Raw genomic sequence first — 27,273 nt, 5'->3', positions numbered from 1 at the left:
GACCAAACACCCTGCCTCCAGACATCCCAGAATTTCTCTACTGCAGCCTGTCTCTGCCCATCACCCTTACTCTATTATCTGTTTTGGGTATAAAATCTCGGAGTTCTCAAGGGTATTTTACATCCATTTCCATCATAACTCCCTTTAAATTACAGTAGCAACAACACTGTCTCCCACTGAGTACAAGACAAATGTTCTAAATTCTTATTTCATGGTTTTGTAGGGTTTAGAATAAACCTTTATTTAGAATAAACCAAACCAGGTTGGAAGAGACCTTCAAGATCATCGCGTCCAACCCGTCAACCAATCCAACCCACCCAAACAGCTAACCCATGGCACCAAGCACCCCATCAAGTCTCCTTCTGAACACCTCCAATGACGGCGACTCCACCACCTTCTTGGGCAGCCCATTCCAATGGGCAATCACTCTTTTTGTATAGAACTTCTTCCTAACATCCAACCTGAACCTCCCCTGGCGCAGCCTGAGACTGTGTCCTCTTGTTCTGGTACTGGCTGCCTGGGAGAAGAGACCATCATCTGCCTGTCTACAACCTCCCTTCAGGTAGTTGTAGAGAGTGATAAGGTCACCGCTGAGTCTCCTCCAAATTATCTCATTTGACTTTCTGTATGATACTCAAAGAAAACAAAATATAGCCTGAGATTCCTGCACTAACAGTGAACTGATTAATTGGGATAAGCCCAAATGAACCCTGTAAGATTTTCACTTTCTGGGGAGCAATGGAACCTTAAAGATCCTGTTCTTTGCAGTCTGACCTCATAGAAAATATCTGCCCAGCCCCAAGATCTGAAAATCAGCATGACCCGAGTCCATGAACAAGGCACGCCAATCAGGACTCAGGCAAAGATAGTTTAATGTGTCACCTGGGAATATGCATGCTGTCCCACCTGGAGACATCTCTTATCTGTGAGGTGTACTGTTTTTGTTCCAGTACGTGGTTATGTGTTTGATTTTGTTTGTGCACACAATTCTGCATCAAAGAGAAATTCCTTCACTGGTCCCTGAAGCCTGAGTTCCAATGTTTGTTATTACCTGAAAGCAGTTTCCCTTGTCAGAAGTAACACTGGGGACAAATGAGAGCTTCTTCTCCTCTGCAGGGATTATGAATAGAAAACAGGAGATTTCACAAACTCCATGGCCGGTAGAGATCACCACAACCACCTCATACTTTTGACCATGGTATTTGTAATATCCTGATGAGAAGGGGGAGAGCTTTCTTGATGAGGGCAAAGACCTTCACTGATAGAAGAGACCTCTATTTCTTCTCATCAGATGATGGCATATTACTGTAACTTTCCCCTACACTGACAAGCTCAAGTGTTGCACTAGGAAGATAAAAAGATCTTTCAAATGCACAGCATGATCACTGATGTAAAGGTAGAACAAGTGGTTAATAGTATTGGCTGGCATAAGAAAGAGAGAGGAAAATACAGAGGTTTATTTACTTCTATAAATGTTCACAAAGTTTGAAATCAAGGTGTTTTATGATCAAAAACGACAAATAGGCTACTCTCTGCTCACTGTATCCAAATAATGTAATGCAATGTAACTCATTGTCCTCACCCCCAAGGCATTATATATTTAACTTTCAAGGCATGTTATATGTTGATGAATAAGACCATCAATGCTGGTTTTATTTTTGCTCTGAACCCTCTAAAAGAAGAGAAACATCTGAACTCTGAGGTGTGATCTATGTCTGCACTCATGCACTCATACATTATTTATCTTGATCTACAAGTGATGTCTTATAGAGGGTCCCATGGAGGAAAATAAGAGCCATTTGTGCCACCTTTCATCAGAAATGTTTATACAGAGTCCTCTCTCTCTGACCACAGTGCAGACATCTTGTTCCTGAAACTGCAGCTCCTCACAGGAAGGAACACTAATCGTTCTCACCGCTGCAGAATGTCTGGTTCTCACTGTGACCTAAGCTCACTGCTTTAAATGCTCCTTCCTTCTCACAGATGATGTAGCAAATACCCTTGTCAGACTACTGATGTTGGATCTTGAAGCATGAGCCTCCGAACTCCCTTCTCTGGACTGATCCACATGAAAAGGGCACAGGATCTTTGCTATCAAGTAGCTGTTTAAAGTGGTTGCATTTTTTTTTTTATAAAACCCTTTGGCACTGGAGGAAAACAAAGGTGACATAATAACAGAGAGTCAAAGGTACAGTGTTAAATGCTGAATCATGAGAAATTCCCATGTAATGAATACCCAAGCATGCCTGTTCTAGGTGCAGTACCAAGACGTTGGCCTCTGAAAATTCAGAAGAATGGAGTCACTGTACTAATGACCAGTGTGCAAAAGGAAAAGGATAAGGAAGCCAAGAAAATGACACTGGTGCATAGGCATGAGATTCAGTGAGGAGAAGGTTACAGCTTCTGGCTGATTTACAGTGCAACATTTTCTACTGTGCTGCCTGGAATTTGAAGAGCTGTTGTGACACCGCAGTCATCATACAGTTAAGGTCTGGAATGTGCTGTGCTGGTGAGTTAAGAAAAACTTTTTGATTACCCATGCTTTGCACCTGGAATTTAAACCAGGGACTGGGTCTGAAATAGTGCTGGATGTGCTTTGGAGATAAGAACTCACTCACCATGCTAATAGGGTTCTTTCTTGTTGTTGTTGCTTTGTGTTTCTTGTGGCATTTATTCCAATTCAATTAAAATAATTGAAGCCAATTTTAAAGACATATTTGGCTGATTGAAACCTGAAAGACAAAGATAACTGGCAATGGGTTTCATATTTTTCTGAAAGAAGAATGATCAGTCAATTTGCAGTGATGAAGCTGTTTCTTACTGTGTGGACAAAGGGAGGACAAAAATGCTCATGTCTGAAGAAGAAAGGGACATTTCTATTTGGGTGGAAAAAAAGGTGATGATGAGATGAAGAAATGAATCAGAACTATTTCCATGATTGGCCAGCAGTGTCAAAGGAGAAGCATATTACTAGCCTGTGAAAATGGGCACTGTGAAACATGAATATTTCTTGCAGCTTGGATAGACTACGGAGACTCAGCAAACTTCTTAACCTAAAGATAGAAGAGAAAACCTTGGGAGAAAAAAAGGACAAAATTCCTGATTCTCTGTCTACTTCTAAAATTATACCCCTGGTCTTTCCACTTAGTCAGCATCTCAAAAGAAGGCCTCAGGGATCAAAAATCAAGACAGCTGTTGCCAAGAACTGTGTGCAGAAACAGGTCAGGCTTGACGGATTGGTAGATACTGAGTCTGCTGGAAGATGTATGCTACTGTGAGATGCTCTTCCTCTGCCTATGGGTCCTGGAAATGAAGGCAAGCCAGGCAAATATGATCAAATTGTAGTACACAGAAGAAGGCAAAGAATTTAGAGGCATTTTATTCTTCGTGTTTGGTGAAGGAACTGTGTTGAGATAGGACATGCAGGTTTTGTCTATTATGTGCATAGCTGGAGTATGTTGACATGGGAGATAGAGACTAGATTTACATTGCATTCTGCAGCCATGCCTGAAAGCTCCTCTGTATTTTCCAGGTCAGGTTACGCTGGTTGGTTCCCTCCTGTTCTGTCCAAGGTCAGGATCTTTTTTCATGGATATGCCACATCCATCAAATAGCATGTATTGTGGCACACTTTTATACAGATTCATGGATCTTATCTCACAGTGTGTTCTTGCTCTTGCCTCTATCATGATAATATGCTTAAAAGCAGGGACATGGCCCAACCCTTCTCCTTTTTGCTGTTTGAGCACTCCTTCTACTCCTGCTGTTCTTTCTGCTGCTGTATCTGGGGACTCTAGCGAATGTAACATATGAAACAAGCATCCCTACAGGATGAAGGAAATTCACAGGTCTCTCCTGTGATTAAGGGCAAGTGGAAGGTTGCTTTTTACCTTAATCTGTGCAATCTGTGGATGGGGCAAATTCAGTCTCCTTGTTTGCTAGTTTTGGCAGAAAGAGAGAGTGCCCAACTTGTTGAACTATTTGGTCCTGAAAAGCAAGGTCCTAGAGCAGCAGGCACAGCTTCCCCATGAGGATGCCTGTACTTCAGAGTTCTGTGTGAAGCATTGACATCCTCTTGACAGTGTGGACAGGTTTCATCAAGAACACAGGTGCAAGAAAGAAAGGGGCATTTGATTAATGCCTTCATGAGGTGCCAGTTAGAGAGGGCCCACTATAGCATCATTTAGAAGTACAGTGATTATAAGCCTCAGATAATCACTAGGGACATTTTCACCATCAATGACCTCCGAGGACCAAAACCTGACATCTGTGCATGCCTGGCACTTTCTCCTTCAGGAGACACAGACAGACACCAGAAATGCTAGGAAACCACCTGGATTGTGGCTATGTTGTGTATTCCCTGAACTCACAGAGCCCAGTATAGATAAACAGGGCCCAGCTGAGGTGTTCCTGTGAAAAATGCCTCTTGACTCCCAAGGTCAAATGTTGCACTGGGAGGGCCAAGTTGAATCTGAGATGTGAACTGGCTTGCCTGAAGTGTGGGTTATTAAGAGACCAGAAAAAAAAGAGAGAAAAGAGCACTGCAATGTGAGAACACAGCTATTTCCATATTGCACTTAGATACCTAATATTTACAGCAAGGGAAACTCTGCACTTGTAAGTAAAGAAATTAAGATGTGGACCAATAGCAAGATAAAGGATGAGAAAACAAAAGTAGGAACTGATGGTCACATTTAACCATGGTGGGGATGATCTGTGGAGTTTCACAGAGATCTGTTCTGGGACCTATACTATTCAAAATCATAAACAAACTGGGAAAAGTTGCTGAGCAGTAAAATTACTTCTTTTTTCTTTCTTTCCTTCTTTGTGTGTGATACAAAATCAATCAATAAAAGCAATACAAAGAAAAAATAAAAATATCAAAAGCAAAAATAAAAATGTGACATGCTGCTGAAGGGTTTGATGTTAATTTGTGACCAGCTGATAAAACCTGTCAAATGGAATTTAGAATAGAATCATAGAATCAATAAGGTTGGAAAAGACCTCACTGATCATCAAGTCCAACCTGTCACCCAACAACTCATGACTACTAAACCATGGCACCAAGTGCCACATCCAATCCCCTCTTGAACACCTCCAGGGATGGTAACTCCACCACCTCCCTGGGCAGCACATTCCAATAGCTAACAACTCTCTCTGTGAGGAACTTTCTCCTCAGCTCCAGCCTAAACCTCCCCTGGTGCAGCTTGAGACTGTGTCCTCCTGTTCTGGTGCTGGTTGCCTGGGAGAAGAGACCAACCCCCTCCTGGCTACAACCTCCCTTCAGGTAGTTGTAGAGAGCAATAAGGTCTCCCCTGAACCTCCTCTTCTCCAGGCTAAACAACCCCAGCTCCCTCAGCCTCTCCTCATAGGGCTTGTGCTCAGGGCCTCTCACCAGCCTCATTGCCTCCATTTAATAATAATAATAATAATAACAATAACAACAACAATAATAATAATAATAATAATAATAATAATAATAATAATAATAATAATAATAAAAAAAAAATTTAGTGTTGATAAATGTAAGATAGTACAGATGAAGAGAAAATTACATAAGATAAGGATGGGTATATCCTGAATTTGTTATTACCACTCCAGAAAGGGGCTATCAAGGAAGGATATGCCATAAAATTATCAAGCAGAAGATTTTAAAACTCAAAAAAAGGACTTCTAATATATATATATTTTTACTGTTATTATTTTTTTCACATGGCATATGATTAAGCTGCAAAACTCATTGCCACAGGATGTTGCAGAGGCCAAAAGTATAAATGGGCTCAAAAAAGCAATTAGACGAATTCCTGGCTGAAAAAATTCATCGAGCGTTACAAAATGCAAAGATGCAGATACAATCTCTGGCTCCTGATGCCCCTGAGGCACAGACTGCTGGGAGGGTGTGCCAGAAGAAAGTATCACTGTATGGTTGCTCTGCTTTTACACTCTCACCCTGAATACCTGCTATAGGCCAATGTCAGAGACACAACACTGAGCCGAGGAAGGATTTCTTCCAACCCTTAACCATTCCAGGTTTCTGCAGCCCCAGTGGTGGGAACAGGTAGTTCTGCATAAAGTTAAGGAAACAAAATAAGAGTAGGATCTGAATCCATGTCGGGGCTGAAGCATTTGTGATTGCTGAAGAAAGAGAGTCAGAGAGGATTTGGCAGCTGTAAAGTGAAAAGAGATTTCAGTAGAAGGAGAATATCAGTTTTAACATACAGGTTGGTCAAAGTAGAGTAAATGAGTCTTGGGCAGAGGGAAGCCTGCCCACTAAGTGACTTGCAAGGCTTATGGAGATGTATGCCATGTTCACAGCTGAAGTCCACACAGGAATTCTTTCTAAGACATCTTTTAGTGAAAGAAAACATCAAAGCAACCTGTGGAGCTGTAAATGTCACTGGTGTATTGCTTGAAGCTTCCCCTTGTCTTTCACTAGGATCTGTGAGAAGCCGTTTGTGTGTAAATGATTGCAGCAAAGGTGAATTGTTTCATCTGAGGGTTTAATAAATAGTTTGCTCTAGTTTGTCAGAGTTTTCCGTAATTTTACGTGACTGGCCACATAATTTGCTGAAATGATCAGATAGCAGGAGACTGGCACAGCACAGGAATTCCAACAGAAGCACAGAGTTAATGAATCTCCACCCATGTCCAGACACGCAGATGGGGAGAAGTCCAGCCAGCAGCACCCAGCTGGGTTCCTCCAAGCCAAGCACTCCGACTGTGCCTTTGTACTGGTGACTGCACCTGTGGGGTTTGGCAGAGGCTGGTAAGAAACTAGCTACATCCCTCTGAGTGTGGCTCAGGAGGGGTGTAAAGCCTTGTCTTGAAGTAGATTATTACGCCACTGCGTACTGGATACAGGCCACTGCCTTACATCTCCTAGTGTTAAAAAGTAAATTCATTCTGACAACTCACATCCACTGAGACACTGCAGCAGACACCACCAATTCTGGAGGAGCCCACCTCAAGTCCATCCTTAGCTGTTTGGGGACCACAGTAACAGACTGAGCAGACATGCTGGCCTCTGAGTGTCCATCATTCCATGTGCTTGGGCTGAGCAAGGTGCACCTCAGCTCTCCACAGGCTGTAACTTGGGGCGTGGTGTTTCTTCCCCCTGCTACCATCAATCCAAATGGAAAGCATTTCCTAAGCTTCTGGGTTTCAAAGCATTTCTTTAACTGTTTCAGCAACAAGGTCACTTCTGTTTAAGTTCACAAGTCTACTATTCCCCTTAAGTCACCCACACAGAAACTTTTCCTCGATTTAATGGATTTGAGGGGGGAAATATGTCCTGAAATGCCTATGATTTCTAGGTATCCACATTGTCTGTACTGTGCAGATCATTGCATCTGAATCTGGTTAAATCTATATCCAGATTGGGGGGGGGGGGGGGGGAGGAAGTAAGAAAAAAAATCCAGCAGAGGTTTGAGCTTCTTTCATACATCTTAATATGGATATTATGTTTAAACCCCTTTGTGACCATTTAAGTGACAAGACTATTAAAACCAGTGGCAAAACCAGCCTTCATTATGAAAATGCATTTTAAGTGTCAAGTGGATATAGTGTTAATCTTAATTACCAGCACCCTTGTACAAAAATTCACCAAAATCGGGAAAAAATGCATTGCTGGTCCCAGCTTACTATCTGGGGGGGCAATTTATGGATTTTTCCTAGTTAGTGTTGTGTGAAGTGCCCAAACATCTGTAAGGACAAAAATCTTATGTTTACAGAGAAATGGAATATAACAGAATGTTTTCCTCCTGCATATTTGGATTTCTCCTGCACACAGTCTATGACTTTCAGCTACAGGCTATGACTGATCCCTTGACAACTCTAGTCTCTGCGATAAATTGTTCAAAGTCAGACCTGGGGCTGTGTCAGTTCCTAGAGTATCTGTGTTTTATATCTTCTGTAGCCTCATTTTAAATTTAAATGATAACAAATGCAATCTGACCCCATATGGAACAGAACATATTTGTACATCAGGCTGGTGTTTCCACTAATATGACTCTGGTAAGCATCTCACACCCCACAATCATTTATGCTGAACCCCTACATGCATTCTAAAAGGAAGAGGAGCCACTGTAGAAATGAGGCACAATGGCAACTAGAGGCTGGTATTGCCTTGCAGAGAAAGAGTGCCATGGTCTTCTGGGCACATCTATGCCCACTTTTGTCCCCAGTTCCTCTATTTCTTTATGAGCTGGTTTTAGCAAATGATATATTTGTTTCTTCTGTGTGTTGGGGGGTGGTGGTGGTGGTGGTGGTGGTGTTAAATTTATTTTGAAAATGTTTTCTTTTATTTACAGAGATATCTACTGCATTTTGAAATTTGCTGTTTAATCTGTGCTCCACCTTGAACTTCACTGTGACAAGATTGGGACCCAAAAGATAGGCTATTCCTTTTTCCTTCCTCCACTTCCTTTAAAAACAAACTAAAAACAATAACAACAAAATTGTTAAATACTTTACAACAGGCTAGCCTCACACTTATTGTTTGGAAGAGGTGGTCGAGGAGAGCCTGAGGCTGGAGACAACAAGCCTTGCACAGAGAGGATAACAAAGTTGACCACCCAGTTCATCCAGTTGTATGGCAAAAAGGCTCCTCTGCTTATTTGGGCAAAGGGGAATGGGTTGTGGCTTGGGCTTTATGGTGACAGAGCTAATGGTCTCAATTGACAAGGTATTTTATCAATACTGGTTGAAACTTACAGACTTTCTGCTCTGGTCTTTAAACCTAGTTCTCACCTGATGGTAATCCCTTTCCTGCTTTCAACCAAAGAAAAAGCTTGTGCCATGAACAAAGGGGAAAGAGGCACCATATACTAGTAGCTGAGATAAGGTTCTAGTATTTAAAGAACACCAAATGCTCAGTTCAGACAAAGAAGGATACCTCTGATGAGTCCAGTACAAACAGGTGCCCCCTACATCTACTGTGGCCATCTACAGATCCCCTTTTGGTTGGACTTTATTCTCTCTTTCACTCCTCATCGCCTCTTTTTTCCGCCTCCCCTAAGCAAAGCATGATGTCTGAGTCAAGCTTCTGAACTCTTTGTGTGTAAGTAGGTTTCAAAGTAAGCAAACAAGCTCATACAACCTTGCCTGCGTAGGTGTGCTCATATATTTTTATTTATTTCAAAACAGACCAAAAACATTTGTTACAACTAAAGGTGTGTTTTTGAGAGAGTGGTCTGTGCTGGGAAAAGCTTGCACCTGGTATTGTAATTTACAACATTTAAGAAACAAGCTGGCATTAAAAAGAATCAAATGACACTGCAGACAATAGGATCCAAAAGTCTCTCCCAAACAACCAAACAGTGAAGTATTGGATAAGATCGCTCTGGCTATGCTCCTAATATTTTAGAGTAGTGGTTGTCTGCTATACTCAAGCCTTTGATCTCATAGCTTCTCCATCTGACAATGAGATAATAAGCGTTAAGGACAATACAGAAAGAATAAAAATCAGTGCCTTTTCTAGGGAGGCACTAAGATGTGATGTGACTGGAGAAGCAAAGTGTGTATGAAGGGCAAATGTTGCTCTCAACTGCCTAATGTACGTGCAGAGCTCTGAATATGGCCCAATGAATGAGGATTGGTTCAAACTCTTAATTCAGTATATAAAGGAAAGAGCTATTATCCAACCTTTCTTTTAGTCCTCTGAGATAATAGGATATTTATTATGCACAGCTCTTGCTGCATCTGTTTGTTTATCACATAATACAGTTAACACTGCCAAAGGAGGACAACAACTAAATAACAAAGCAAGTGAAAAACTATCCTAACCCAGAAGAAAAAGACAGAAAACCAGAGTTCTGTTTTATATCCTAGACTGAGTGAAACAAAAGCTCATCAAGACTATAAGATATCATCTTAGAGTTTGGGAAGATCCATGAGGTAGAACCCTGTGAGCCACTGAACCTGGAGAAGGCTTGAAGGTCCTGAGTCCTCCAGACCCCAGTGAGACACAGTTGTGCTCAAAATGATCCTGGAGGCTGAAGCAGATGTGCAGTCATATAAGCATCTTTGTCAGAAACACTAAGCAATCATAAATGAAGTGGGAGATGACTTTCAGGAGGCCACAGAGAGCAAAAGGGTAGTTTGCATCCAGGGAGCCCTTTGCAGCAACCAGTGTAACAGGGATGATCCCAGCTGTGAGGAGGGAAAGCTCCTGTGAGGTTGCACAGATAACACATGTGGTCCCTGTCTGAATCTGCCCTCAGCACCTGTGTGCAATTCAGAGGAGAACTTGGATCACAACCACTGAGGGAACTGGGGTTGTCTGTTCTAGGGAAAAGGAGACCTTCTCACTCTCTAGCACTACCTGAAAGGAGGCTGTAACAAGGGGGGTTTCAGTCTCTGCTCCCTAGTAACAAGTGATAAGCCAAACGAAACTGCCTCAAGTTGCATAAGGGGAGGTTTGGCTTGGGTATTAGAAGAAACTTCTTCACTGGAAGGGCTTTTAAACACTGGAACAGGCTTCCCAAAGAGGTGATTGAATACCCATCCCTGGAGGTGTTTAAAAGTCTCTGAGATCTTGTGCTGAGGGTCATGGTTTGGCACCAGACTTGGTGGAGTTTGGTAACAGTTGGACTAGATGATCTCAAAGGTCTTTTCTAAGCCAAACAATTCTGTTATTCTATATAGTACAAAGTGGTGCAGAAATCTCAGGGTCAGGGTCCATCCATTGCCTCTGCCTGGCAGTGCCTCCATTTCAAAGGATGCAGATACGATTGTGCCTCAGCCAAGGCCAAGGCAAGGATCATCTTGTGGAGGAACCATTCTAGTTCATCTGCTGCTCCTTTCTTAGGACTGTAAGCTTGCCTGAGTACTCCCAAATCCACCAGATTTTTGTAGTGAAAAGATAGATGGGAATCAGCAAGAGAACAGCTGTTAAAACCAACTCCACTCTCCTGCTTCACTAGCTGGTATACTAACTGAAGGCCACTGACTGAAATGAACAGTACTGCTGGTCTCTTGGCTTGGTCAGTAGAGGAATACATTCCCCTCCTGAGCCTCCTGCTCAAACATAGACTCTTCTGTAGGCAGTATTGTATGTATTAAGATGACTTAAAATAGGCTGAAAAGAATTCACACATGCATTTTTAGCAGTATTATAGGAAAACAAACTTTCCTTTTTCTCACACCAAATAAACACCAATGACACTCAAAGACAATGTTCAAAAAAGGCAGAGTGAGCTCCAAATACCAAAGTCCTAAGACCCCAGATTGCCACCCCTATGGGATTTTCCAATGATGTGTGACCGAAGTTCAGCCTAGAACTTGGCTCTGGACCAAACCCAAGGCCAGCAGAGCCTGAGTTTGTAGTTTTTTAAGAGATCCAATCCTGCCATATGTTTACCAGTGATATCATAATTGTCTGTGCAGTACTCAGTCTGCTATGGATTTTGCAGCAGCTGTCAATAGCTCTCATTCATCATGGGCCCAAGATAATTGAAGCTCTCCATCTGCTGCAGGGCCGCTATTACCAACAGTGATACTTTTGTCAGTAACTTACCAAAGAAGGGCCTGAACTTGCTCCTGGTGAAAAATCAATGGAAGGATTCCTGTTGGCAGCAGTAGAGGCAGACCTAACCCCTTCAGTACTGAAACCCTGAGTGGCTGCTCAGCATCTGACTGCATGGCACCCATCCCCATTCTGCTCCCTGCAAATGCATGCAAAGCTCTGCTGTGATCACACAGCCTTTGCAAACGAGTCCCACAAAGCACCAAGGGGGAAAGGGCAGGTGAGGTAGAAATATGAGAAATGAGCTGAAGAAACAGATGATGTCAGCTCACAGACAAGAGAGGCAGAATTGAAGTTATGCATTCAGTTTAAAGCCCTTGACACTGAAAACAGTCAGGCATGTTTACAGGAAAGTGCTAAAGGAATTAATCTGTTACTCAGCAACACTAATCAAGACTGCTACCCCATGCAGTTCATAAAGTCCCACATCCATGCATACCTTTATACTCATGTTCACAGTCAGACCCATTCCATCTTCTGTCTGCTGTACAAAGAGAAGGTGGTGGTGGTGGTGGGGAAACAAGGTCTGTGCAATAAAACCAGTTACTGTAACAAAGCACTGTTTTTTCTCAGGTAAAACAATTCTTTTATATAATTTTCATTTCTCTTCTATTTTGTTTTTTACTTGTAAAAATATGATACAAAACAAACAAACAAACTCACCCTCTTCTACCTGCATTTTCTTCCAAGATAAAAAAGTTGTGACCTCTTTTACAAACAGGAGAAAACAGAAGTTGTTGTCCTGCTGGTGTGAATGCGGATGAGATCAAACCAGAACTTTAAATCAGAACACCCTTGAACTTTCAAGGTCAGATTCATGTCTAAACCTCACTCCTAAAGCAAGTCAAAGCCAGTGCTCAGATGGATGTGGATAGCTCCCACTGAGTTCAGTCAGCATTCACTGATTGTCACGGTAATATTTTCGTTGTGTTTGTTTACTCCAGTGCAGATTCTCAAGGATCTGACTTCTTTCTTTCTTCTTTGTACTTTCTTGTATAAGAAAGGCTACTTGTTCAAATACATTTAGGTGCTCTTCCTGCACAGAACAATGTAATATTAGGAAAATTAGGACTTCATTGAGGACAAACATCCTTGTAGTGTCACTTCAGTGGTGGAAAACAAAGAGTGATGGAGGTTCAAAGGAGGTAACACTGCAAGGTCTCAAAACAGAAAGCAAAACAATGATTTCAGTTTTCATTAGAAAAACACAGAAAGTAAGGCACTCTTCTGCTGGGTTGTTTTAGATGGTTTTTGAAATGTTTTGTTGTTTGCTACATTCTAAACCTGCAAGATTTTAAATAGATAGGTAACGATTTGTATTGGAGCAATGGGAATAGCTGGAAAGAGCAGTGCATGTCTGAGTTCTCTGCCAGTGAAGGGACTGAGTCTCAAAGATTATCTTACAGCACCACAGCAATGATGAGGAGTAGTTTGATGAGTGACTGAAGTGAAAATAGAGATGACTCCAAGAAACACATGTGTATTCCTTTGCTAAAGAGAACAATTTCATACCAGAACACACTTTGATTTCCAGAAGAGACATAAATATTCTGACTAAAAAAGATATCTTTCTTTTCAATATTTAATGAGCCTTTATTTTTGTCCATCTACTTTCAGTACATGAAATAAGCCTCTAACACAGGAACACACTCTCCAACTGCAGTGTAACAGATGTGCAAACCATTAGTATCTGCTACCCATTCCAAGTCATTAAATCTGAAACCCTGCAGGAGGAGTCAAAGGTACCATCAGGGGACCTGTGGCAGTTATGGTGTTTCTACTTAGCTGATTTCACTGGAAGGGCCAGTGTTTTACCTTGAGGCATAGAGAGGAGTAAAACACTCAGAGCTGGATTAACTGTGAACAAAATGGCTATGAAAATGTACAGCTTAAGTCATAAGATCAGTTTCCTGAGCCTTTCACCATAGTGAAGGGGAAATGAATGGTGCCTCACTGACAAGAGAAGGTGTAAATAGGATCAGTTGAACTTAAAACCAGAGTGAAAACAGAGGAGACTCTAAGCTAAGATGTTCCAGTGTTTAAGGAAAAGTGCTATGCTAGGATTTTGATTCATAAGAGGTCAGCTACAATACTGAAGTGCACAGTGCAAGCTGGACACTCCAGTAGGGCAGTAAGGGAAACCAATACAGAAAGTGGTTAGAGTCCAGGCAGAGTCTTCATCCACAAGGTAATGGATGTGGAGATCAAAGATTTGGGAACCACCCTGTCATTTGCATTAAGTGCTCCTGAAACAATCATCTGCTAACCAGCACAGCAAAGAGACAGCCCAAGGACTGAATGCAAAGATGCACCTGCCCATGAAGCTGACCAAAATGCAGGCTAGGAAGCCGAGGTGTCTCCAGAAATCCTCCTGGCCCCTGCACAATGAGAACACAAACATCCCTGGTGGGTGCTGAAACCCAACCTCAGCAGAACCTGAGCGGTCAAACAAGAGCAGAAACATCATGCATCTTCCAGAAACCCAGGCATCTCAGTATGCCTCAGGCAACCAAATCCCCTTCCCCTGCCAGAAGACTCTGGTCCCCTTGGAACAGAATTTCTCAGCCTTAGAATGCCCCAAATTCACAGCATTTTTGTAGACTGCGTGGCATTCCAGCAGCCAACTGATTTTCTGATGTCGCACGTGGGTGAGCTTTTGCTCAGTCTCTTGCCATCTCTCTGCAGGCAGGCAGTGGGAGCTAGAGCAGGGCAAGTGTCACAGGCAATATTCAGAAGCAATTCCGGAAACTTTATTGCTCAGAGGTGGCTCTCAGCCAGCAGAGGAGAAAGAGAAGAGCTCATAGTTGTGTGCTTGCACACTGACAAAACTGCTACTGATGAATCAGAGAGAGAAATCTGGAGAGGTGACCTTGGGAGGTCATAGAAGACTCATTTTTGCCAACAAATATGAACACTTGCAATCAGACCGTGGCCTGGAGCCAGTCACTGTTTTATGTGCTATCTCATCAAAACATATGAATTTTCAATAGCTGGTTTAAAGGCCTACTTGCTGCACTATTATATCTCTCCAACTCCTACAGGTTTTGGGTTGTACAGATAGATACAAAAGCAGGGTATTGAGGAAAGCTGGCACTTGGATTTGCATTGTTCTCGATGGACATTTTCCCGCATTCTGAAAATCGCCGACTGGTCAAGTGCCGGAAGGTCACTAAACAACGTGGCGAAACTGATGACAGAAGGGCGGCAAAAAAATCTCTGGAAAATGAAACTACTTCATTGTCCGGCCTGGAAGGTCAAAAATTGCCATTTTAAGATTGCTTGTGCTAACAGAGGCTCACCCACCCTAGGTGTCAGCCCTTCAGAGAGAACTACTGTAAATATCGCCATCTGTGATGTTCCTGGTGAAGGACTCTGCTGATGTAAAGGTTATTACTCATTTATAAACATATGGCTGTTGTAATCGTTTAGTCCTCTATTCGTGGTGGGATTTCTGTTTTGGTGGAGCTCAGTTTCAAAACAAAGATATTCTTTCTTTGCTCCTCAGCACTAAGGGAAATGATCAATTTAATTTATATTAACAAAACCAGCAGCAACCCGGTGTGGCAATTCTTCAATCAATAGATGTGATCTGATATTGGGGGGGGAAAAAAAAAATAACAATACATTTTAAAAATTCCTGTTGAAAGCAGTTGGCCTGAATGAGCACCACCCAGTGCAGTCTGAAATCAAATCCACAGTGACTGTGAAAAAAATTGTCAACGAAAAGATAGAGCATTCTGCTGTTCATCGTTGCTCCAGCTAAGCAAAATACTGAAAGCTAACAGAAAGCGTGGCATTATTTCCATTCTGAAAATCTAGAGAGATGAAACACTGAGGTTCACAACACTGACAGCACCTCTTTAGTGACACTGAGGTAGTGAAGGCTCTGAAAGTGTGTTTTCAAACTGTAGATTTCACTGCCTCTGTGTGTGTGTGATGCGTGAATATTTGAACATGTGCGTTTGTGCATATACATGCCTTTCAAATGAGCCCTTTAGATCTAAGATCCCATTTCCTCCATATAATCAACAAAGACCATAAAGCAATTTCTGTAGGAGCAAGAGTTCACATAGAAGACCTGAAAGCTAAAAATTCCCACCAAACCAGTTCAGACACAATGCATAGCTTACCTGTTGTCTGTCTGCTTCCAGGAGCACAGGGACAGGTTCATCTGACTTATTGTAATGTCTAGCTCAGGCTGAGATGAATTGCTTCCTAAACAACACTGACTTTACAGAGAGGTTTTATTAGGCCCTTTATTAAGAGTTTTGATGACAGTTTGCATGGCTATCCCTAATATTCTACAAATTTGGGGTGTCTCTGTGTGTGTGAATTAAACCCCCTATTTTATTCATTGCTATATTGAGATACCTTGCAGTAAACCACACCTCCATCCACAAATAGGCAGAGCTGGATTCCACATACCAATGCATCTCTCTCCATACTTTTAATTGGCAGATCAAATAAAGTGAGAATTGCCAATGCATGACCCTGTCTCCTGAGAAACATTTTTCCTAATGGGAGACTCATCTGCTGTATTTTAGATAACATCTAAAAATCTTCATCACGGACATTGCCTTGGATTACTCTAACATAATGCTTTAACACCCAGACCACATTTCATCACTAATAATATTTATGCAATGCAGCTGCAAGGCTAAGCAGCACATTAAGTCATTTCAGCTGAACGGAGAGCAAGTTGCACTTTCTAGATCACAGTACTGTGATGTTTGCATCACATATGTTGAATTTCAGTAATGAAAGAAAAATTAATAATGTAAAGAGTTATTTACGTTGGCTTTGGGATTTTTTAACATTAAACCTGGGGAAGGGAGATTAAGTTTTACTTCAGCATCAGGGTTTTGGGGGTTTTGCGTTGTTTTAGGTTTACTTCTTTATGTTTTTTAATCAATTGAAAAGAATTTTGGGGGTTTTATATGCTGAGGTATCAATCTCTATATACAATCTTAGAACAGGACTAGCATTTGAGACCCTAAAATGCAGTGAAAATTCATTTTGAATCCATTGGAAAATCTTCATGTCCACGATAAAGCTTCAAATCTGGACATCTGGAATTGTTTTGTTTTGGTTTGGTTTGGTTTGGTTTGGTTTGGTTTGGTTTGGTTTGGTTTGGTTGGTTGGTTGTTTTTAATATGGAAGTGTGCAAATATCCCTGATGTATGGCATCTGAACACCAAACTACCAAAGTCCTTCCTGGAGAGCTGTAGAACAACCTTCACACTACAGCAGAACTCCCTGCACTTTCTTGCAGCAGAACTCCCTGCACTTTCTTGCAGCAGAACTGAGCATACCAATGCATGGTAGAAACTTCACTTTTTAACCAAGTGTGTAAAATATCCAGGACCTGGAATTTTTGGAAAGGTAACAGCTAGTATGTTGAAAAACTTCCCCTGTACATGTTTATGTTTTTCCTCTGATAAACGGCATTTAGGCTTTGAGCAAATCCAGTTTCGCCCTTGCTAAATGCCTGGTGGAGATATATGAAATATGGCTATTTGAATGGTAAAGAATGGAAGTACAGAGAGGATAAATGACTTAGCAAAGCTAGAACTAGATTCAAGATTTCCTATAACGCATTCCTGTGCGTCAGCCACAAACCCATTCCAAGGAATTTTACCATACTTCTTTTCCTTCCATTTATTGCATTAAACTGCTGCAAAAGGTCTGTGGACATTATTGCCACAGTTTAAATAGTAGCTTAATTCACTTTCTCATGAACCTGATCCCAACAGACTTGAGAGAAAATGTCTGTGCAATGCAAGCTTTGTTTTTTAAATGTTTAACTGCTGATTTCTCATAGCACTGAGTCATGGGTCAGAAGAATTTAGATCTGCTTCTCCCAGCTTGCAAAATTCAGAGTTCTTGGGGTTTAGGGACTTTTCTTCAATTAGTAATGACAAGCAGACAGTTTGTTGCAGCTCTGTTTCTCTGTGAATATTAACATTATGCTACCACCACTCTCCACAATGCCCCCCCCCAAAAAATCCTATGTTTAAAAAAATATAATTGTTTAAACTAATTTTTTAAGAGTTTTTACAAAACAGCTCTGGAGGCAGTTTCATCATTCCGAGGCACAGTGACTGGTGAAAATACCTGCAGTGCCTCTTTTACTTTTCTCCCCCCAAATTCCATAATAAACACTAGAAGTGAGTTTGCTGAGTCTGTACTTACAGGCGTAATCTCCTATTGACACATGTATAAATTACAAGGGGAGAAGCACTACCCAGTCACAGGGTAATGCTCTATCAGTGAGATTTCTGAGATTTTTGAGCAGTGTACTCTGTATATGGCAACTGCTGGCTAGTGTTTGCCTATTCTTCACTTGCTTAAAGCCTCTGGTTTTGTCTTGAGGGTCCACATAAGGTCAACTTCCCACCCCCCAACGGTGGCATAGAAAACTGGGCTGAAGGTGGAAGAAAATGCCTCTCCTTACTGAGCAGCCAGTGTTGATAAAACAGCTCTCTGTTAGAAGAGCTTTAAGGGCAAACAGTGAGGAGGTTTACCCATTCAAACAAAGTTAAGAGTGAGCAAATTCTCTTAAAGATGTACCTATGTCTGAGATCTTTGTTTTGTTTTCAGTTACTTGATAGAAAATAAAGATAAAGCCAAGAGTAGGCCGCATTGGAAAAACCCTCTGTGCTCTTGAAAACATTTCCTTTGTGTTTGGGAGAGAAACACAAGAGGAGACCAAACTGGTATTACTGTATTTTTTTTTTCACAAATTAACAACAAACTCTTAAAGCACTTTATTTTATTTCTATTTTTCTTTCTTTCTTTCTTTTTTCTTTCTTTTCTTTTTTTTTTTAAATAGCCCTTTAAACCCATACTTTCTTGTTATTTCTGGAAAAGAACAAGCATGGGGAATGCACATGTTTTCCCCTGTCTAATTTACTCACTCTTATGTGCTCAAGGCTTAAGGGAAAGTGATCAAAGGTGAGGCTCTGCAGTTTGTAAACAGGAGACTGTGGTTATATTGTGAAATTTGCATAGAATTCTGTCACCCACTTCCGTTTGCTTGTCCCCTCCTGGAGATTCAGATGGCATCTCCATTAATAAAGCAGGACTGTGGGGTTTTCTTAGGGTTTGCCCGACTTGGGGGTGGGATTTGACTGGTTGGTCCAGTTTCAAATTTAGACCAGGCCCAAACTGGAAATTCAAGATGCAGTTAGGAGAGGACCACAAACGAGGAAGGAGTTGAGCCTGGAAAATGGGGGCAGCCCAGAACCACCTTTGCCATGCTCACCAGGATCAAATAATGACTCAGAACTCCCTGAAAGAGATGCAAGCCAGGAGTCTGCCCCACATGAAACACAACTCCTCCCACTTCCATGTGTGCATCCTTTGAAGTAGATGAACTGAAATTCATGCATACATCACCAGGGATATGGACAATGGCTTCAGAAGCAGCTTCTGTTTAAAGGGGAAGAAGAGAAATACCCTGTGTCTCCTCCAGCCTCAGCTTCAGCTGGTTTTACATTTTCTGCTCCTTGGAGGTTGGGGGCTTGTCTCTCCTCCCTGTAAGCAGGCTAGCCTTATGGCATCTTCCAAAAAGGCTGGAGTAACACTGAGACTTTTCTTTTCCCCCAAGGTGGAGCTTACTCTAAGCTAACTCAACAAGCAAGTGGTACTCAGCAGAATCATGCTGTGGATTACTCATCCTGCTATCTGTGGGTCAAATCTTCAACTACATGGAAAGGCTTTAGTAAGCAGGTTTGTGTGGACAGTCTTGGGGTGACCTCAGGACTGGCAGGATAGCATCCTTCTTAATGCTCTTCCCTAGTGGCCACCTGGCCACAAGGAGGGGATGGTCACTGCTGCCTTTGGCCAAACACCAGCAAAACTCTGGTGCTAGCCACAGCCTAAAATATCAGCTCTGTGTTGAGTTCCTGGGCTCACTTCAGCCTTGCAGCTTCCCAACACATTTCCACAGATAAGTCCTGCATCATGCAGTACTCTTCTTGCACCAAACTCTCTTCAGCAAAGCCCTGCCACAATGCTACTTCTGTCCTGTTGGCCCAGCTTTCCCGTGGCAGAAACTGCTGTGGCTGCCCTCCCTCAATTATTTTTTCAATTATTTCTCAACTTTGTAAGATTATGATGGGTCATGCCTATTATTTTGATTGCTTCCTAGGTGGTATTTTTCACGCTGAGGAGTACAGATCTGTTCAATGAGAGCAGAGCTGCATCAGAAAAGGCAGCACAGAGAGAGAACTTCACCTTCTCAAGAGCTATGAGCTCATTCGCAGAGATAGAGCACTTAAAATGAATTAGTGTATTCCAACACAGCAAAAGCTATAAATAGAGGGCTTATAAATAAACCAGTTTTGTCCCTCACTCAGGCACCAATTCAGCAGTCTCCCAACGTGTCTAACATGGGCATGTACTTACATCCCACTGATCACAATGGGATGAGGCACTTGCTCTCAATTAGCCCTGTTTTGCTTAATTTAAGCCATAATGGTAAATCTATCCAGGTACTAACTCTTCTTTGCTGTTAAATAGACAGTGATTAAGAGTGCAACCCCTGTAGCTGAATCCAGATCTCACATTGTAGGACAGCTTCAATGTTTTATGAATGAGAGGTAGACATTTCCTCTTTTGAACGCTTCAGTTCACTGTTCCTAAGTGACTACCCTCCTTGCATAAGAGAGCTACTATTTGCATAGGACATCTTTCTTACTCCAACACATAAGCAGCCTCCTTATGTCAGGGACGAGAAAACATCACAACTGTTATAAATCTTCTGAAACAAGGTTTAATTTGAAAGCAAACACATGCAGTTATCACATGTAAGCAACTGTAAATAGACAGTGCTATCATATCAAACACATCTTGATAGGCCAAGCCAAAATAACTTGAATCTTTAATTCTGGACTGGCAGGAAGAGCTTGTTCCAACACATCTGCTTGGTCAAACATCCTGAGGACAGTGTTGGCATACTCAAGGAAGTGGTCAAACATTTGATGTTATTGCATGCAAACTTGCATACAGGTTCATGCTGCCCCTTCACACCAAGTGTCTGAAAAAAGCCACCAACCATGACTATGCAGAGCTATTTAACGAGCCCAAATCAAAAAGCCACCACCCATGACTATGCAGAGATATTTAAGAAGCTCAAATCAATTTCTCTGAGCCTGCAAGCACTTTTTCAGATAGCTGACAAGAAGACCACAGTAACTCAGGCAGGGAGCCTGGTGTAGGTGGACAGGGTTTTGCACCACAATTGCTGTCCTAACATACCAGCTCTGCTAGCAGTATCTGATTTTGCAGTTTAAGCCTAGCTGGAAAGCTTATACTGGCAAATAAAAATACCTTAGGTAATAAATTAGCTTAAATACAGCCACTATTTATCTGCAAATTGCAAACATGATTTTGCCCTTGCCATGTTTACTAGCACAAGATATGACATGTGAATATGTGAGATGCTCCTGAGCACCTGCCATCAGGTCACTGGCCTCTCCAATGAGTCTTCCTGCCTCTTTAACCTTTTTCTCCTTGGCTGATCTTTACATCAGAATGATGTAAGCGTTTTCCTTGCAGAAGTGATGCTTACTACCCTGTATGTATTTCAGTGTCTTTAAATTTAGCTGCAAGTTCATTTTCTTTGTTTATTTTCACACGCTTTCTGCATATGCACCAAAAATATAGTCATCAGTGCTTTGTTTTGTTTTTAAATACAGCAGCTAGTTTCAGCATAAGCTGGCACAAGCAAGTGAGAAGTCTGCCACATTTACATCAGCTGAGCAGCAGGCCCCGAGGTTGAAGGCAGAGCAATGCCCAACAGGAAGATATTAGGTTTTGAAATAGTCTCTTTACCCATCCTTAAAGCCAGGTCTTCCAACTGAACTTAGCACTGGGAAGAATTTTGTTGTTTTAAATAATTTTGACATAATTTAATAGTACATATTTGTCACAGTTTTAGCTTAAATGTGAAGCTTTCTTTACACACTATGAAGTCATGCATTCAAAACAATTCACTCCCACTACTGAGATAGCAGATTGTGCTGGACTTCAGGTAGCAGAGCAAGACCTTTGCCAGGGCAAGTGAAGAAAAATCTATATTAATTATTATTACAGTCCTTTTAAAAGATAAATTTCCATGTATTTGTTGGTACACAAGGTAGAAAGGATTGCAGTATCACATAGGCTGCCAAATGACAACCATTGGACTCTTCCAGCGTGGTTCTGAAACTTTCTGAAGTTGCAATTAAAGCTTTAAGCACAAAAGGCTCTGTGGAGCCTTCTTGTCTTCTGTAGGATTTGAAGCAGCCATTAAGTTCAGTTGTGCATCCCATTATACAAAATCAAGCACATTTCTTTCAGGCAATACTAAAGGTAGTTCTTGTCTCTTGTTAAAAAGTGAGGCAGAAGGTACTTTTGGGAGACCCAGTCTGCAGTAATGGCAGAAAGTATTTCACACACTTGAGGGCTCATGCTGATGATGTCCTAGGATCATATTGTGTTCTCTTTAAGAACACAGTCTGCTCATTTCTCCTCCAAAGGGAAATGATTTCTCTGTGTCACTGTTTTGTTTTTTTTCCCAAGGAAAATGATAAGAACATTGAAAACAGTGGAACATTTCATTTTGTCTTGGTCAATGATAAAAAACTCTTACACTTTAAAACTTCATCTTATAAAATGTTATCAGTGATCTGGACAAAGGGATTAAGTGAGTTTGCAGATTACACTGATCTGGGAGGGAGTGTCTTCCTGCTTTAGGGCAGGAAGACTGCAGAGAGATGTGGACAGGTTAGATCAATGAATTTTAAGGCAATTGTATGACATTCAACAGGGCCTAGAGCTGGGTCCTGCATGTTGGTCACAACAACCCCATGTAATACTACAGGCCTGGGGAAGAGTGGCTGGAAAGCTGTCCATCAGAGAAAGACCTGGGGTTGGTAATGAACAGATGGCTGAACACAAGTCAGCAGTGTGCCCAGGTGGTCAAGAAGGCCAACAGCATACTGGCTTGTATCAGAAATAAAGCAACAAGAAGGAGTAAGAAAGTGATTGTCCCCCTGTACTCAGTGCTGGTAAGGCCATGCCTGGATTACTGGGTTCAGTTTCAGGAACCTCACTACAAGACAGACATTGAGGTTTTGGAGAGGAGAGCAAAGAACCTAGTGAAGAGTCTGGAGAATATGTGTTATGATGGAATTGAGGTTGTTTATTCTGGAGAAAAGGAAGCTCAGGGAAGACCTAGCTCTCTACAACTCCCTGAAAGGAGGCTGTAGCAAGGTGGATGTCAATCTCTTCTTCCTAGTAACAAGTGATAGGACAAAGGAAATGGCCTCGAGTTGCATAAGGGGAGGTTTAGCTTGGGTAATAGAAGAAACTTCTTCACTGAAAGGATTTTCAAACACTGGAATAGGCTCCCCAGGAAAGTCGTGCTATCACCATTGCTGGAGGCATTCAAAAGATGCATAAGTGTGGTGCTAAGGAACACAGTTTAGCACAGACTTGATAGAGTTAGATAATGGTTGGACTTGATAATCTTAAAGGTCTTTTCCAACAAAACCAATTCTATGGTTCTATGATCCTATAAAATTTATAATATCTTCCAGTCGTGGGGTGTGGAAATGCTAAATGAATCTGCCAGTGTCACCTGGACCTTCAGAACAAACACATGCACCTTGAAATGCATTCCCACACAATTTTACCAAACAGAAACGTTTCTAAGGCACTGAACAAACCCTGCAGTGGCTGAGTCCTCAAATATTCTGTATTAAGTACTGTCTCTGGAGAGGTGCTTAAAAATTCATAATACGGTGTATCTATTGATGTATTTAACGGAACTCTGGAGCAAGGACGTAGAACTCTCCACCACTGTCAAGATAACACTGCCAAAGTTTCCTTTGGATCTGTACATCTCCAGATGAAAACCTGGGTTCCCTTGGGGCCTAGATATTATAGTTGGAGCTGACAGCTTGGATCTCCATTGTGAGAAATTATTCATGATATTAGCAGTTCTTTCCTCTTAAGGTAAGCATGTGAAATATTACATCTTCACTCAGATTTCCTGCAATAACCTGATACATAACTCAATATTAGGAGACATTCATCAGCAAGAACAAACGTGTAAGTGTTAGCACAGCAGTATAATATAACAAAGCTCAATACCAGGATGTAGCTCTTGAAGTGAACTTGTAAAGAATAGCAATTATATAGACATTACATCAAGTCAGGAGCCTTTTAGGGAAGGCAGCGAGATACACACACTGCAATGCTTTCTCACTGTAGATCAAGTCTTTCCCCTGCATGAGAGGAATTTAGCTTCACAACAGAGCTACATTCTCTATTACACTGTGAAAATACTTGCCCTTTTTTACCTGGTACCCTAGTTTTAACACTGCCAATAACCTATTTGTTGAATATATGGGAGTGAGCTGTGTGTTACTGTTGAAATGCTCCATCTGAAAACACTGTTATCAAACATGTGAGAAACAAAAGTGAGGTTAAGCCCTTATTTGGAACAGGGAAAAGCTTTCCATTGAGCATAACTCTTTGGTTCATGGTTTTCTGCTTATATGACTAACAGCTCAGAATTATACCCTTCAGGAGTAGTGAAGCACAGGGAGAGGACATGCACAGGGCACATACATTACACATAACTAAAAGAAAGCAAATTTAAGGCACAAGGGAGTCTCAGCTTGAATAAAGTGCAAATCAACTAGCATTATTCTCTGCATTTGACCAAAAACTGAACATGCAGGAAATGCTCATAATCCTGTAGGTTTTTTGCCAGCTTTCCATTAAACCCCACTTCCCCCTGAGCAAACAGACAAGGAGGCAGCTGATTATTTGATTTCAGATTTTACTGTGTAGTCTTCTTGCAGAGCGTAGGCTCTCTGCTTGCTCAGGCCTAAGTTGTGTAGACCTTGAAATACAAAGAACAGTGAAGACTGCAAATGCTGCTAACTTCAACATCTGAGTGACCCTGTTCTCCTTGTGGAAAGGAGATTGATGTTTAAAAGCAAATACTATCCTGTGCAATTATATATAATCATAGGCACATATAATGAGCAGCTGTAAAATCCCAGCATATGAAGCATCTTTTCCCACCCAAAGCTGAACAGTTCTAAAGTGTTATTTAATTTATAATTTCCAGATATGCTGGATATGAAAGGTAGAATCCATGGCTCATATCTGCACTGAATAGCTTTATACTACATCTGTTCCTCTGGAATGCTGCAGTCCCTGAAGTACCCAAGCAAGTCTCAGGTCTCAAGAGGTCACATATGCAAGAGAGTTTGACCTGAATTAGGCCAAGGCTTCTCAGCACCAGCTGTAAAATCAAATATTGCTAGACTGAGGATCAGGGATAGGAGCATAAGGGAGATGGAGATGTTTTTGCATGCAAAATAGTAGTAGAGAAGCAGATGATGTACTAGGGATGGGAGGAGATCTGGGCTTGTAGATCTGCAGCAGTGGAAGGAGCAGGGGCAGTTGTGTCTGCTGCTTTCTGAGTGGGATCAGCCTCTTAGCAGGAAGACTACTCTGGCCTAAGCCTCCATCCCAGCAGCAGCAGCCAGACTAGCTCTCCAGGACTCTGGCATGAGCAAAGTGGGCATTGAGGCCCTGGCAGTCCTTGGCAGCCCTGCCATAGACAAATGGATGCTTTGCTGACCCCAGATGAATTCACAATACTGTTTTGAAGGGAGTCACATTTTTTCTCTCTTTTTCACCAAATTACAAATGGAAAGATTAAAGAAGTTCCTTATGACTTATCTTGTGGCAAGTGGCAAGAATGAAATGTGCACTTCCTGCCTGAAAGCCATGGCTTTACCCATAAGGCCACCCTTGCATCCCACTGACATAGCTGAAGAATTACACCGAATGAGTCACCAGGAACTATTTATACTTGAGGACTTTGAGCACATGCTGTTAACTAGAACACAGAAGTTACGCTGGGCTGCTGCAAAGAACAACTTGTGGATGCCCAGGGAAGGTCTTACTTGTATTTCCAATCCATCTTCCCACACTATCTTTGTCATATGGCAACAAGTAGCACAGTGGCATTTTTATGTGTTGATTTTTTCCCCACCCACTCTGATTTCTGCCTCCAATTTGACCTTTTGCCTGCCGCAGATGTCCATTGGAAAGCCAACTGGGTCACCACATCACCTAAGACAAACCAGTTTGATGGGTTGAATTTTAGAGGTCTCCAAGGCACTTTTGTATGCCTTTTCTACCACACCTCAAAGAACTGAAAGGTTTACATAGTCCATTGTGTATTAAAAGATCTCACAGATTCATGCAGAACCATAGTCCACGAAGAATGAATCTGACAAAGTATTTTTCTGTCCTTCATACATCTAGTGGGACACAATCTCATTATGAGGTTTAAACAAGAACATAACAAGCATGTGTGTGTATATATATGTATTTCTATGGACTAGACCTTTGGATGGTGGAAACCTGCATAACATTTTGTAATTCCCAGCCCCTGGGAGTGCAGTCCTCTCACGGGGTGGAATTTACTATGGCCTATTCATATTAGGTTAAAAACTCCAGATTAAAATGGAAAAATAAACAATCAGATGTTATGTTGGAAGCTATAATCAGGCTCTGATTGATTATTAAAGTACATTTAATAAATGGTGATTCAGTGGTTGGAGTCCAAGGGGTTTCATGTAACCAGAGCTTACAAACATCTATTACATGTCCTTTTGATGTGCTTATAACCATCTATAATAATTATGTATATAACTCACTCATAAATCCACTGACTCTATATTAAACCTCTCTGAACCCTTCATAAATGGAATCCTAATACACAGAGTGAAAAAAAGTACTCCACTGTGGAAAGAGATCCAGAAAGCAAGAAACATCTAGTGTTAACAATTTCAAGTGCATATGAGGGAGTCACCTTTTTTCCCAGTTGTGTGCAACTGCTTGCACAAAACATATTCTGATCAAAACTAGGGGGAAGAAAATAATCAAGAAATATACTCTGAAAGCAATGAGTTGTAGAGCAGTAGATATCTAAATGCTGCCCTATTAGTATCTGCCTCACTACATATGCCTATTAATATGTAGCTCATATTTGTTCTTTCAAGGACAGATCTTTCTAGGATTACTTTTTTTGACTTCAAAACCAATAGTGGGAACTTAAGCATAAGTGTATGGCTAAGCATGTCAGACATTAGGCCAAACCTTGCCCCTCACTGCATCCATTATCCTGAAAGTGAAATCCGAGCACTTTGCAGGAAAAGCACAGTACTATCTTGAAGAGAAGTTTGCATGACAGTAACCACACTGCTTTAATAAAATGCAGGTTTTTTTGTCTCTCCAACATGTAAATTTGTTCCCATAGACTTCAGTGTCCAGCATCTCTAACACAATTTGAGCGTTTTAAAAAGAGGCACAGAGATGGATTAATGTAAAAGCAAACGCTTCTCATAGGCTTGCATACTGGATTGTCTGCAGAAGCATTTCATGACCTTTCTTAGTCCCTGACTAAGGAGAAGAAAGAGGCATTTTTGTTTTTCAGAGATGCATTTATACTGTGTAATCCTGTCCAAGGATAACCTAAGCTTGATTGTTTAATCATTTCTTTAAAACAATGCAAATGGAAGGCAAAGTTATTTTGATCCACCACCACAGGCTGAAAGGCCTTGGCTGAGATTTCATACCAGACAATAGAAGAAAGACTGCAAAGAGATAACAAGGAAAACATGATTAAATCATAGAAGTGACATAAAATCAATAGAAGCAGGCAAGGATCA

General features: G+C 41.4%; 1 long non-coding RNA gene across 1 annotated transcript in view; it reads left to right on the top strand.

The window, feature by feature from the left end:
- Positions 1-2,269: 2,269 nt before the first annotated feature.
- Positions 2,270-27,273, top strand: part of LOC137444889 (uncharacterized) — a 49,277-nt gene continuing 24,273 nt past the window's right edge. Inside the window, exon 1 of the long non-coding RNA XR_010988298.1 lies at positions 2,270-2,509. This is a non-coding gene — a long non-coding RNA (uncharacterized lncRNA). The remainder of the gene's footprint in view (positions 2,510-27,273) is intronic.

This window comes from Melanerpes formicivorus, unplaced genomic scaffold, assembly GCF_026170545.1.
Source record: "Melanerpes formicivorus ecotype bairdi unplaced genomic scaffold, bMelFor1.0.p_v2 SCAF_13, whole genome shotgun sequence".
NCBI lineage: Eukaryota > Metazoa > Chordata > Aves > Piciformes > Picidae > Melanerpes > Melanerpes formicivorus.
Note: the sequence above shows the minus strand (reverse complement) of the source record. Positions and strands in the feature narration are given on the sequence as shown.